We start from the raw sequence: 14,413 nt of genomic DNA on the forward strand, positions 1-14,413 counted from the left end.
ACTCAGAAAGGCACTTTACATTTTTCACAGCTGACTGTAAGAATTTCTGTTTTGTTTTATCTGTATTGAAAAATCCTTTCATACGGAAGGCAAAGGTGCAACTCATCTTCAGAGGATGAACCCTATCGTCTGATAATCACATGATAATTTTAAACATGGTGCAAGTGCTTGAATAGGCGACTCATTTTATTCGATCTCGGTCAAATACATTTGATTTTGAAATATTTGCCTATTTTGGTGCTTAAGGCCATAGACGTTCGGTTTGAATTGAGCCACTTGTGAAATTGAGAGACAATGGATGTATGGAAGAGTCAAGGAAGGAGAAATGGATAATGAATAGTATTTTAAATGGGGCTAAATGTGATTGGGCATTCCCAAATAACAAGAATCACTTGATTGGGCCCTTATGGATAATCATTTATGAGATCTAAGCCGCTTATCTATTGGGCCCTTATGATGGATAGGGCATACCCAAATAACAAGAATCTCTTGATTGGGCATTCCTAGCCATTGATATGAAGTCTCTCGAGGCTATTTGGTTGATGAGATGAGGTTGTCTTGGCTTAGAATTCCTAAGTTTCACTAAAAAACATATTAGTTTTGTCTCATTAACCGTGTTATGTTATTCATTTGGAATCCCATTCTCTAACTTATTTCTAAAATCCACACCTTAGCTTTTAGCTGGAAATGATTCTCTCAAAAATTTTGGGGAATGATTATCTAACTATTGCAAAAAGTGTCAGTTTTTAACCCATTGATTAGATGGTTATAATCATGCAATAAATGAGTTTTAGAAGGGAAATCAAAAGTGGATCCTACATAATGTAAGGTCCAAATCAACATCGATTGTCCATTTTTCAAGCCCTCAGATGGTTAGCATAATTTGACCAAAGTAATCTTTATGTAGGATGGACCAACATGATGGTTAATAAATAGGACTATATTCTATATAATAAATATTGTACCCCATTTTCTAGCTGTTGATAGGATGACTAAGATCCTCTATCAAATTAACTTTTTGGTATGAATCTTCAATAGAGTTGTGGCCCACATGATTTATGGTTTGGATTGCTGATCAGACCTTTTATACAACAATAAATAGGACCATCCATTCCGGTGTATTGATAAGATGGTTGGGATCATTAGATCATGAGTGATTTTACAAGCTAAGGGTAATCAAAGGCATACCAACATCATGGATGATCCGAATCAATGGCTAGATCTGTTTTTAGTATAATCAATATGGACTGCTCATTTTCATAACCATTGATAATAGATTGGTTAGGATCATCCCATGACTTGACTTTTGAGATCGATGGGCCCCACATGATGGTCCCAGTTGGACTATCTCCATTGTAAGCTATATGGATTGTCCATTTTCAAAGACTTTGATTAGTGGTTTTTTCCATACAGATGAGCAATCAAAGGTGGGATAGTCATGGAGAATCCAAATCAATGAGGTGACATTTTCCAATACGAATAATCAAACTAGCCTGTTTTTCCACTAATCAATAGCTGGAGCTATCTTTAAAGCGATGGTCAAGTCATTGTCGGTTAAAGGTGCAATATATGTGATAGAGATGCAGTGACCCACCAAATTACAGTATTTTCCAAGAAAAAATCGTAGCTTGAACCAAACACAATTTAAAACTCTTCTTATTCCCCATCAAAACTCAATGTGTCAACCAAAAATCCTTATTTCCACTAAGAAACATTAAGCCAATTTTAAATTTTAACGCTCTTGAGTTTGCCAAAAAGAAAAAAAAACAAAGCCACATAATTTGCTCCTCTGCGACCAAATATCTAGGGCTGTCAACGGGTTGGGTCCTATAATACTCATACCCAAGTCTTGCCAAGGTCTGTAGTGCATGTGCTTGGGAAAAAACAAAGATCAGCTTGATCCAAAACTTTTATGGCCCCCCAAAAAAATTTAATGGTCGACGTCCATTCAACATTGTTTCCTGTAATGTCGTCCACTTGAGATTGGGATGTAACATCCCGAATTTTCACGACCAGAGTTCATACTCATGCCCGAGAAAACCAGGTGTTAATAATGTATGAACCTGGATGCTTTGAAAATCGCACCGTATTTTTTTTTTCTCATTTGGATCACATCTAGATGCATTCATGAAGGTAACATTCACAAGAATAAAATCAACCGTATTGATTATATTTCATTAGAGTAAAAAGAATAATCAAATGCCCTCTCAATGGGAGCTTATTACATTTATCGAGTTCGCAGTGGAAGCATAAAACTAAATTATAAATTGTCTTCTTATTCTTTCAACATGATCTTCCTTAGGGATATTGTTCACTAGGTCTTCAATCTGTATGTCACCTGCATAATCTGTACGGTTGGGAGAGCGTCAATGCCCTACTCATAGTGATGGTTATCCTCTTAGATTAATAGTAATTCAAGAGATTCATAAAGCAATGTAAAGGTTCTGATTCGTCGCGTACTCCACTAATACTAGGGTATCAGAATGCACAAACAACCTACATAAGATGCATGCCTTGCAAAGTATATGCGGTTCATTACACTTAACAATCGCCATAATGTGGAATATGATTAGAGTTATTCGACTCGACCCGCACTCTCACTATACGGATATTCGCCGGCGTGTCTCACGTTTAACATGGATTTATGTGGTTACCTCAAGATAAATACAACACATGACTGGATGATTTACATGACGCGATTTGTTCATTTAGCAACTATTTGCGACATCCAATCCCGAAAATGATGTGACACTGCATTTGCAATTTACACACATCGATTGTGCACCACTACCCATGAAACATGGAATTACATGTCGCCCCAGGGGCTGCTACCGAAAACGCATTATGTCCATGATGTTTATTCAATCACTAGAAGAGAGATTCCCAACATAGTACTCATAGAGAATGCATTTCGAATTATGGATGTTCTGGAATATTAAGACACATGATCAAGCCTTTTGAAAATAGACAGCACAAGGCCAATATGGAGAAGAGTGACAATGGTCAACTCAAATAATGACAATGGCCGACATAACAAATAGAAGAGCGACAACGACCGATTCTTTAATAAGGAGGGTGACAATGGCCAACTTCCTAATTAGAAGAGTGGCAATGGCCGATTCTTAGTGAGGAGAGTGGCAGGGTTAACTCGATAAATTTGGTGAGGCAAGGACAAGGCTTGTATCCATGGCCCTACATAAACTCAGAAAGATCACTTTGTAAGTAACACTATACCATAATCTTAAAGGGTAATTAATTGATGGTAAAACATATAATCTCAGAAAGAACTCAAAGTAACACGAAGGCATGTTAGAGCAAGGTAGAAATAACATGGAAGCAGGTAAAGACAAGATAAAACAGCAGGATGGCATGTAAGGACAATGCAAATATAGTAACTTAAATTAATGTAAGCCTAAAGGATAAAACCCTCGTGTTAAGATTGAATCACTCTCGTGTCGTTAAGATTGTGGGTATGCTTTATTTCTAACAAGATTACACAGGTTGTACGGTTAGATTACAACACTAAATAGGCTACATGATTAGGATCAAATCTTAGGTTAAGCCAGTTCAAGATCTACACTTGGTTTCAACCTTTGAATACATTTAGTCCCCTTAAATTTAGATGGAGTCTGAACAGTGGCTTACCTTGTTTAGTCTTGTAGTGTTAGCCCAATGTAAACCCAAGATTTAGCAAAAATGCCTGCTGATTCAACTTTGTTTGATAATTTCCGTTTAACCAAGGGTCGAGACCTGGCTCGTATGCTGGGCGCGATGGTTGGCTGTGGCGATCTAGTGAGGCTAAAAGCCTTCTTCCTCTTTCTTTCTTTCTTTCCTTCTTTCTTTCCTTTGCTGCTGCTGCCGGGTTGAAGCTTCTTCTTCTTCTTCTTCCGAAGTAAGGTCCCTGGATGATTCAGATCTTCCATTTAATGCATCGTAGACCGTCGGATTGATGGCCCACACTACTCGCAATCAGCACTAGTTCTTGCATTGGGGTTTATTGTGACTATCGTTGCAGGCATGTGTGCGTGCATGGGTGCACGCGATCGATGAGGTTTTGGTCGAATCCTTCTCCCGGACGCGATGAACGGTTCGGATCATCCCTGAGGGTGATGATGGTGGCCCAGTAACATCACAGCGGACGATCGTTCGCTGTTAACGCGAGAAGAGTTCTCGTTTTACACGAATTGTCGGGTCAAACCATGTTTGACCCGATTCTTCGTTCGGTGCACGGCTGGCGCACTTGCGTGCGTGCACTTGTGATCGTCTGTGGGGTCATGGCGAGGTTTTTGGAGAAATCTACTCCGTCCATTCGTTTTGCATGCCCATCTTATGGTCCGAAAGGGGCCCTTGGTCAAGATTAGCCGGGTCTAAAGTTCAAGTGGGTTGCCCTCGGGTAGATAATTTGTTTTAACTGTTGATCTTGCTGATTCAAGGGTTGAGACTTTTCATGTACGGTTAATTTACAATGGTTAGGCCTGATATAACGCTTTACGTGAATCAGGTCATGAGAACCATGTGTTTTTGAATTCAGAGGCATAGGATAATGGTAATTTCGTTATTATTGTTGATCTAAGTGTTTTGTGAAATCTAAGGCTTCTACGTGGTTGTAGGCATGTTTCTAAATAATTCCTACAAATGAACTTACATCTAAATCATTACAGTTGGATAGTCATTTACTAATTTAGCTAAGGGAAGGTTCATATGTCAACCCATGCGATGGATGGTCTCTGTCTTTAAAATCAACGGTCAGATGACTTGATCTATGCTTGAAGATCATTCTCAACGGTTAGGTTTGTGTCAGGGCAAGGATATAAGGCTAGGATGGTTGGATTATTATCGTACACCAATATATATTATGTTGAATATTATGGTAACACTCGAGAACTTTCGATGCTCGAGTATCGAAAAGTTTGGGGCGTTACAATCTACCCCCCTTAAACATAGTTTCACCCTCGAAATTTTGTACTTCCATTATTCGAGTTATCTTTCATGGCTCTAAGGATTCCCTTCTTCCTGTGTTCGAGTAAATATGAATAGATAGTTGAAGTGGGTTTGTGCTCGATACACAAATCCTTCGCTTGCGCAGTACTGATGATTTACTGGTATCAGTTCATACCTTGTTAAATCTCGATCCTTTGCTTGATCAGGGTGCTGGGATCATTTGAGATTTTCTAGGACTTAGAATTTGAGTTAGAACGCGCAAACTTCATGTAAACATGTTTTCATCCATCCATAATCTCGATTGTTCTAAACTCATGGGGAATGTCACGAAATCTTATATTCTCGTAATGGATAATCCTACGTGGCCTATTAAGCTTTCACTACGTTCTTTGATTATCTGATACACTACCTGAACTTACTTTTATCGTCCTCACTAATTCATTATGTTTAAATTTTCAATGTATTACTCGTGAAGTGGGTATGTATATGTCTAGGTGCGTATAATTGGTTATATGAATCGGGATGCTACAGCCTACCCCGCTTAAACAAAATCTCGACCCAAGATTTGATAATTGAATTAACCCACTTACATCTTTCCCTATTATGGCTCCGTTGCGAGGACTTGAACCCGGGTCTCTCGGGTGAGAGTCGAGTATCCTAACCAACTAGACTACAATGGATAGGCCAAATCATCCATTCCATGTTGATTCTAAGTTTTAGTATTGTCATTGTAATTGCCCAGAATCGTTTTATATTGATAGTTTGTCACTCAAAGAATTTTAACTTTTGATTCATACGTCCAATTCACTCAAAATTTGGAGCCTAAGCACCTGACTTGTTCCTGAGACTGTAGAAAATTCCACGAGGTAAGATTCAATGGTTTGGGGTGTGTTTCACCCTTGTGCGGTGTATAAAAGCTTGCTATCCAGCAACAATTTCTACCGGTTTTTGTTATTATCCGATTTTTATGGAATTTTATACAGATCCGATTGAGTTGAAATTTTAGGGAGATATTTATGGAGACCTAAGTGAACTACCAAAAAAATTTCAAAATTTTATGATACGTCTACTTGCTGTAACTAGTAGAGATATCGTAATATGTCAGAATTTCATCGAAATAGTTGGAAATTCTGAAAAAAAATTAGGAATTCATTATTCCCATAAGGGAAACTTATTTATTCTTTATCGTGATTCGATTTGGGTATGACTTTTAGTTCAGAACATGTTTGTTTGGGATTTTGGGGATTTATTCCGGGGCACCTAGATTTATAGTTTATAAATTCCATGTCTACCTTGATAATTCCAATGGGGAACCTGAATATGGGTTTCTAATTCCTCCACTCCCTAGTTCTTTTGGGAATTCGTTGAGTATATGTATCTAGTTCATTATGTATCGCGTAAAGTTTATGGTGGTCCACTCCCTTAGGCCCAATTAATCTCATTCTCGTGCTCTGATACAAACTGTTACATCCCGAATTTTCATGGCCAGAGTTCATACTCGTGCCTGAGAAAACCGGGTGTTAATAATATATAAACCTGGATGCTTTGAAAATCGCACCATATATATATATTCATTTGGATCACATCCAGATACATTCATGAAGGTAACATTCACAAGAATAAAATCAACCATATTGATTATATTTCATCAGGGTAAAAAGAATCATCAAATGCCCTCTCAATGGGAGCTTATTACATTTATTGAGTTCGCAGCGGAAGTATAAAACTAAATCATAAATTGTCTTCTTATTCTTTCAACATGATCTTCCTTAGGGATATTCAAGGTGTCCCGTATCGGTATCGGTTGGTGTAATGGTGCCCTCCGAAACCGATACGGATACGGGGGCGTTACGGCGATACGGGGGCGTAACGGCCCGTAACGGCACTAATTTTTTTTCCCAAAAAAAAAAGAAAAAATATGGATTAAATCCGGAATATTCTAAGCATTCCAAATATGCATTCATTTATAAATTGGAACATGTTTATGGTGGTGTAACGGTCCACTCTTTGGTGAGAAGTTGTATCGGACTATCTGATGAATTTATGAACCAAATAACCTGAATTTGACAACAAAATTCATATATTTAATTTTCTAACTATCTGCTATCAATGATAAATATATTAGAATGAATGTAATATGAAAATAGCTTACATTTAGGTGTTTGCAATTATTTTTAAGGGCCAAAATTCATGCATAAATAGAAAAAAATATTAAAAAAATAAAATGGCACCCCAAATATGTAAAATGCACATTAACATGTTCTACTATGATTAACACATCATATGGCATCATTAAAACAGCAAAAGAATCATTAAAAAATGATTTTTCGAATTTTCAATAAAAGGGCCGAAATAAATGCGTAAATAGAAAAAAATATAAAAAAAATATAAAATGGCATCCTAAATCTGTAAAATGCACATTAACATGTTCTATTATGATTAACACATCATATGGCATCATTAAAACAACAAAAGAATTATTAAAAAATGATTTTTCGAATTTTCAAAAAAAGGGCCAAAATAAATGCGTAAATAGAAAAAAATAAAAAAAATAAAAAATGGCACCCCAAATTTGTAAAATGCACATTTACATGTTCTATTATGATTAACACATCAAATGGCATGATTAAAACATCAAAACAACCATTAAAAATTGAATTTTTGAATTTTAAAAAAAGGGGCCAAAATTCATGTGTAAATAGAAAAAAAATAAAAAAATTATTAAATGGCACCCCAAATCTGTAAAATGCACATTAACATGTTCTACTATGATTAACACATCATATGGCATGATTAAAACAGCAAAACATATTAAAATAAAGTATAGATACCTATTTTTGACAAATTTATGAAAAATGGCCCACCGAGCTTTGATTTAAGAAAATCCGTAATATAATGTATTTTTATCTCAAATACCTAGCCAAGGTTGGTCGAAATTAGTAGTAGGAGTGAGAAACAGTTTGGAAGTAAGAGGTTTTAAAAAAACAGCAAAAACAGAGCTTAAAATGAAAAAAAAAGTTACCGTTATTCGATCGATATGGGCCCGTTACGGGCCCGTAACGGCCGTTACGCCCTGTAACGGGCCCATATCGGCCGATACGGGTACAAAATTGGGTAACGGCCGATATGACCCCGAAACGCGTAACGGTTCCCATCGTTACCGTTACGTATCGGCCGTTACGTAACCGTTTTGGCACACCATGGGGATATTATTCACTAGGTCTTCAATCTGTACGTTACCTGTATAATCTGTACGGTTGGGAGAGGGTCAACACCTACTCATAGTAATGGTTATCCTCTAAGATTAACAGTAATTTAAGAGATTCATAAAGCAATGTAAAGGTTCTAATACGTCCCGTACTCCATTAATACGAGGGTATCAGAATGCACAAACAACCTACATGAGATGCATGCCTAGCAAAGTATATGCAGTTCATCACACTTAACGATCGCCACAATGTGGAATATGATTAGAGTTATCCAACTCGACCCGCTCTCTCACTATACGGATATTCGCCGGCGTGTCTCACGTTTAACATGGATTTATGCGGTTAACCCAAGACAAATACAACACATGGCTGGATGATTTACGTGACATGATTTGTTCATGGAGCGACTATTTGCGACATCTAATCCCGAAAGTGATGTGACACTGCATTTGCAATTTACACACATCGATTTGTACACCACTATCCATGAAACATGAAATTACGTGTCGCCCCAGGGGCTGCTACCGAAAACGCATTACGTCCACGATATTTATTCAATCGCTAGAAGAGGGATTTCCAATATAGTACTCGCACTTACAGAGAATGCATTCTGAATCATGGAGGTTCTGGAATATCAAGACACATGCCCAAGCCTTTTGAAAATAGACAGCATAAGGCCAATATGGAGAAGAGTGACAATGGTCAACTCAAACAGTGGCAATGGCCGACATAACAAATAGAAGAGCGGCAACAGCCGATTCTTTAATAAGGAGAGTGACAATGGCCGACTTCCTAATTAGAAGAGTGGCAATGACAGGTTCTTGGTAAGGAGAGTGGCAAGGGCAACTCGATAAATTTGGTAAGGCAAGGACAAGGCTTGTATCCATGGCCCCACATAAACTCAGAAAGATCACTTTGTAAGTAACACTATACCATAATCTTAAAGGGTAATTAATTGATGGTAAAACATATAATCTCAGAAAGAACTCAAAGTAACACGAAGGCATGTTAGAGCAAGGTAGAAATAACATGGAAGCAGGTAAAGACAAGATAAAACAACAGGATGGCATGTAAGGACAATGCAAATATAGTAACTTAAATTAATGTAAGCCTAAAGGATAAAACCCTCATGTTAAGGTTGAATCACTCTCGTGTCGTTAAGATTGTGGGTATGCTTTATTTCTAACAAGATATCACAGGTTGTACGGTTAGATTACAACACTAAATAGGCTACATGATTAGGATCAAATCTTAGGTTAAGCCAGTTCAAGATCTACACTTGGTTTCAACCTATGAATACATTTAGTCCCCTTAAATTTAGACATAGTCTGAACAGTGGCTTACCTTGTTTAGTCTTGTAGTGTTAGCCCAATGTAAACCCAAGATTTAGCAAAAACGCCTGCTGTTTCAACACATACATTTTAGGTCTAACTTTTGCTTCTATTGACTAAACCAGATGTTATTGGCACACTATGCAACTGAAGGGCAGGGAAAGTAAATGGATGTGGACCAGGACATTTCAGTTAATGAAATTTGTAATGGTTTTCAGAACTGAGTTCCAAACAATGGATTCCATCCTTTCACCGTAAGTACACTAGATTTTCCATTGTGTATTCCAACAAAAAACCAAGAGGTATCTCTCTCTTTTTAAAACTGGAAACCTAATGAGGTTCCCTTTGAGAGGGCTCTGGTTCCCCCTTTTTGTTTTAGGATAGCAACTCCAGAAAAGCTTATTTCTTGGAAATGCATATATTTTTCTACAGATTCTCATTACTTTTAGTATCTCCATCAGGCATCAAAGTAGCATTTGAATTAGATATTTTCTTCCATAATACATTAGAATATATGCACTTCAAACCTTATACATAGAAAACCCAAAACCCGCATGCGGGCATGCATATACATTATATCAAATGTCAAATTGTGGGGCTGCACTTTGGATGGCTCATAACCCAAAAACCATACTGAGCGTATGATTCTAAATGATCCTCTTCAACATTCTTTTGATGGGTAATGACAGGTTAGTATTGTCTAATCAATCTGATCTTGGGACCATGCCCCATCTGTAGTCTTCCATTGTTTGGATGATTTGGAGTGAGTTGCATACATTCTATGTGTGCTCTATCTGAGTGAATGCCTATTGATGTCTGCTTGTGTATGTAGTGTTTGAGGCAGGAGGTGTGCTAGTCCAACCTCACCCTTGTCCATGCACCTTAGAATACTTACCAATCTGTTACATGTATGGAACATCCGTGTGGTGCATTATGTGGCCCATGACTATCAAGAGTCACCATCGGTCCACTGTTAAGGCTGTTTAGGATGAATGTGGATCATTGGCTTGTTTTCTTGAAGGTGCCACACCCATGGTTCCATGACCCAGGCCTTTAATATGATGGGCTCCATATCTTGGATAGACCATGCCCCAAAAATCATCCAGACTAGAAAATCCGGTCCTCGTCATTTTCAGGCACTTGAGCCTTTGATGGTTTATTTCTTTCAGAACAACTCCCAGATTACGAAATCCTTCCCATCTGATCCTTATCATTTTTGGGCAACTGATCCTTTGAAGCTGCAAACTAATTGCAGGTACTACATATTTTTGGATCACCAAACCATCAGAATTAGGTTAGAAAGCCATATCTGAGTAGAAGTTTCAGTCAGGCTCAGCCCCAGCCCTGCCCATTTATCTGTTGGCCCTAAAGATTCAGGCCCAAAAAACATGGTCCCAAATAGGCCTGAACCTGTCTCCTGATCACCATCTGCCTGTCCTCGGGGATTTGATGGGGCCCCAACTGTAGTAGTTGTCAAACTTGGGTCCCAACATGGTGGCATATATAGCACCTATTTTGTATTTATGTATGGGCACAGGTATACATGATGCATGTGAGTCTTGGATATGCCTGATGTTCGGAGTCTTGTCTTACCGTGATGTTTAGAAACTGATGGACAGAGTGGATTTGTCATGGGCATCTTCGAGGGCCCCAGACAGCTTTGGACCACAGGAAATTGGGCATAGGTAATTCACATCTACCTTATCTATACTAACAACTAGTTTTTTGGACTGTCTTGCCCTTTGTTTTATTTGAATTAATGCTATCATCTAAATCCAAGTCATAGTTGACAAACCATGGATGCGTGCCCAGTTTTGAGATGGCCAGTTTGGTCCTCCGGATTAAATGGCATGAAATTGCATTTTATGGAATTAACACTGTTATCGCATAATAATTGCATGTCTGGAAATATTATGGTATTTTGACTTTCCAATCTTTATGTAGATCATATTCTTCCTATGAAAAAAATATTGAATTAAGTAAAACTGGTATTTGGTAGATCATAGAATTGTAATTAATGAACCAGATTCACAACTGATATTGGTCACTTGTACACTTGAATGTCACGTGTGAAGGGTGCATGTGGATGGACGGGCGTGGATAAAACACATGCATCAATGTGGGGCCAACAAATGTAATGGAATTCAAGTTACTGCATTTGTTGCCTTGGTAGTTTTTGACTTTTCAAGGACAGAGGATCCAATGATTGATTGTTTTCCATGCATCAATTTGTTGAATGCTACTTTCTGACTATTTTTTTCCCTTCTGTGCAGGATTTCTTGGCTGGAAGTTCTTCTCGATGCCTTTGCAAGGGAAGATGAGGCTTGCACGTAGTAAGGAACACAGGCTATACAGCCTTGTATTCTGAGACCCTTGATCCTTCAATACAATCTAAAGGTCCATTTTTGTAATTCTACCATATTCCAAAATCATGAAATGATCTCATGTTGATGCCGAAGAGTGAGTTCTTTCCAATACAGTCAAAAGAGACCCAGTTGAAATTTCTTTCCATTCTTCTTCTTTTTTTCCCTTCTTGCTTTAAGAACTTGATCTGTGCCGGTCTGTTGTTGTTCTTAGCTTCTGAGGTGTTTGTCAAACCTAATAGAGACGTTGGACAAGGAAGAAATCCAATTCAATAATCATAAGTTTAATTGATATGCAGGGGATTTGAAAGAGAGTTTCTACATTGGTCCCATGGAAGGTGGTAACTTGAATCAGTGGCCTTCTGCAGGTATCGTTTGCTCTTATCCAAATCATCATTTGTGGTTGTCATGAATATGGGTTTGCTTGGCAGAATAACTTGCTAATTTCAAGTTACCAGTGTATATAGATTCATTACATCAGTTTTCTTGAGCTAGAATTTTCACACTACTGTCTAGGAAACTCTAGGAGTCTTGCCACATTGGAGAGCTACAATGGAATCATATTATGAGCAGATCCAATGGTTTTTCTTTTAGTCAGTCTTGCAAGTTGTTCGGGTCCAAGCGTCTACTATATTAGCTGTTCTGTTTATATGATATCATCTTCAGCTGGAAAGATTTCCACCTTGATTTTATTGATTTCTTTGGAATTGCAGCATGTTCACTGACTCTCAAGATAGTGAACCTATTGATAGTTCCAATCTATTTATTTTGGCATGAAATAGATTGTGCAAAGACTGAAACTGTTGACAACCCATGGTGCCTTTACTTCTCAAGATAGTGAACCTATTGACAATTCCTGTTGGTATTAATCAAAAGCAAAATGTTGATGCCATTGTTCAGAAGGTAATATTTCTCACCCATTGTCATGTACATTTGAGCAAACTAGTTTTATCCTTGATTTCTTAAAGAATTTATAATTTCTATAAGTCCATCACCTATGCTGTCCTCTGATGATTGTCTTACTAATTCTTGTTAAAGTGCAGAGGTAACTGAACTTTGTAATGATTTTTGTGATACTTTCAAACACTTTTTTTTTTCCAGATATTTCAGTTATAAAAGAATAAATGAAAACTTGGTCACTATTTGCAACATATAGCAAACGGATATAAATTGGGGTATACAAGTAATTCTTGTTAAATTCTCGAGTTAACTGAGCTTTGTAATGATCTTTGTGATAATTTCAAACACCTTTTTGGTTTTATATTTTAGTTATAGAAGAATGAATGAAAACTTGGTCACTATTTCAAACACCTTTCTTATGTTGTAACTTCTTTTGTTTATTGAAGGCGGAAAGGAAATGAAACGCTTTTCAAAGGTTGATACATACATCAGTGCTTAAGCAACACTACGAGAAGAAATTACTTGAGTTGGAGCAGGAAAAGAAAGTTTTGCTGGTAACTTTTCTATTTTCACTGCTGCTTTTTGTGTTTCCAATATAGAATCATGCAATTGTGATTTTGATGTCTCGTGTTTGGTTGCAGGTTGCTTGCTATCTAGTTACAAGGATCCTGTAGCTAAGCAACAAACATCCAAAATGTGGGCCATTATATCAATGCATGGATTTGTAGGCCCCAGTTTTACAAATGGAAAATCTATATGGTACTGTACACAATTTCCGACCTATAATTCTATTCTTCCTCAATATATTTTCTCGAGGAACCATACATATCATCATTAATACTTGCATTCATAACAGCATACTTTGCTTCTTCACTTAAATCTTCTTGTTATATGTAGTTATTAGGTCTTTTACGCTAAATATAATTTTGTTATTTCTAAGTTCATGTTATCCATCTGCTTCTATTTCGTGTATTCAAAATCCTTTGAAAGAATGTGTTTTAATAATTTTGTTGTTGATTTTCCGGAGTTTGCAGGAATGGGAACAAATCTGCTATATTGCAATGAAATATGTACAAATTTGACCATAGTGGAGGTGAGACAGTGACAACTAAACTCTCTTTGCAATTCCATGTTTCACGTCCAACCTGAAACTATGGGAATTGCGGTTTACGTTAGCCCCACTTAGGCCATTTCCTCTTTACTGAATTGAGTTGTTAGCAATTTTGTGAATAGGATTCTTATTAAACAATTTTGTGAATTATTTTTTGAATTACTATCAGGTGTAAGATTCAAAAAGATAAAAGTAAAAGTAAAAAAGTTGACGATGTTTTTTTTATTCACAGATATTTTAGTGACGAACCAAATCCGTCGCTAATTTCTTTAACAAGTTGAAAATCAACGACGGATAAAAAAAAAAAAAAAAGAAAAGAAAGAAGCGACCCGGTAAACAGCCACAGACCAAGCGATGGATGAAATTTGTCGTTTATTTGGTTTTATGACAGAATGGGTCCGTCGCAAATTTGCGATTTTGGCGTGGTAACTATGGATCTCAAATACCTTTGTTCCAGGTTAAAATGAACATTTTACATGTGCAACTACTATTGAGATTGTAAGTGACTTGTTTTATTGCTTGTGATGACTTGATGGTGTTTCTGGAAGTCTTCGAATT

At 37.3% G+C, this 14,413-nt stretch overlaps 1 long non-coding RNA gene across 2 annotated transcripts in view; it reads left to right on the top strand.

The window, feature by feature from the left end:
- LOC131220944 (uncharacterized) overlaps positions 1–13,581 on the top strand; it is a 33,671-nt gene extending 20,090 nt beyond the window's left edge. Inside the window, exons 7-10 of one of the 2 annotated variants that reach the window (XR_009158914.1) lie at positions 11,755–11,878; positions 12,144–12,212; positions 13,191–13,298; positions 13,386–13,581. This is a non-coding gene — a long non-coding RNA (uncharacterized LOC131220944). The remainder of the gene's footprint in view (positions 1–11,754; positions 11,879–12,143; positions 12,213–13,190; positions 13,299–13,385) is intronic. The other variant, XR_009158913.1, reaches the window with a different exon arrangement.
- The last annotated feature ends 832 nt before the right edge of the window (positions 13,582–14,413 follow it).

Source organism: Magnolia sinica, chromosome 12 (assembly GCF_029962835.1).
Source record: "Magnolia sinica isolate HGM2019 chromosome 12, MsV1, whole genome shotgun sequence".
NCBI classification, from domain to species: Eukaryota; Viridiplantae; Streptophyta; class Magnoliopsida; order Magnoliales; family Magnoliaceae; genus Magnolia; species Magnolia sinica.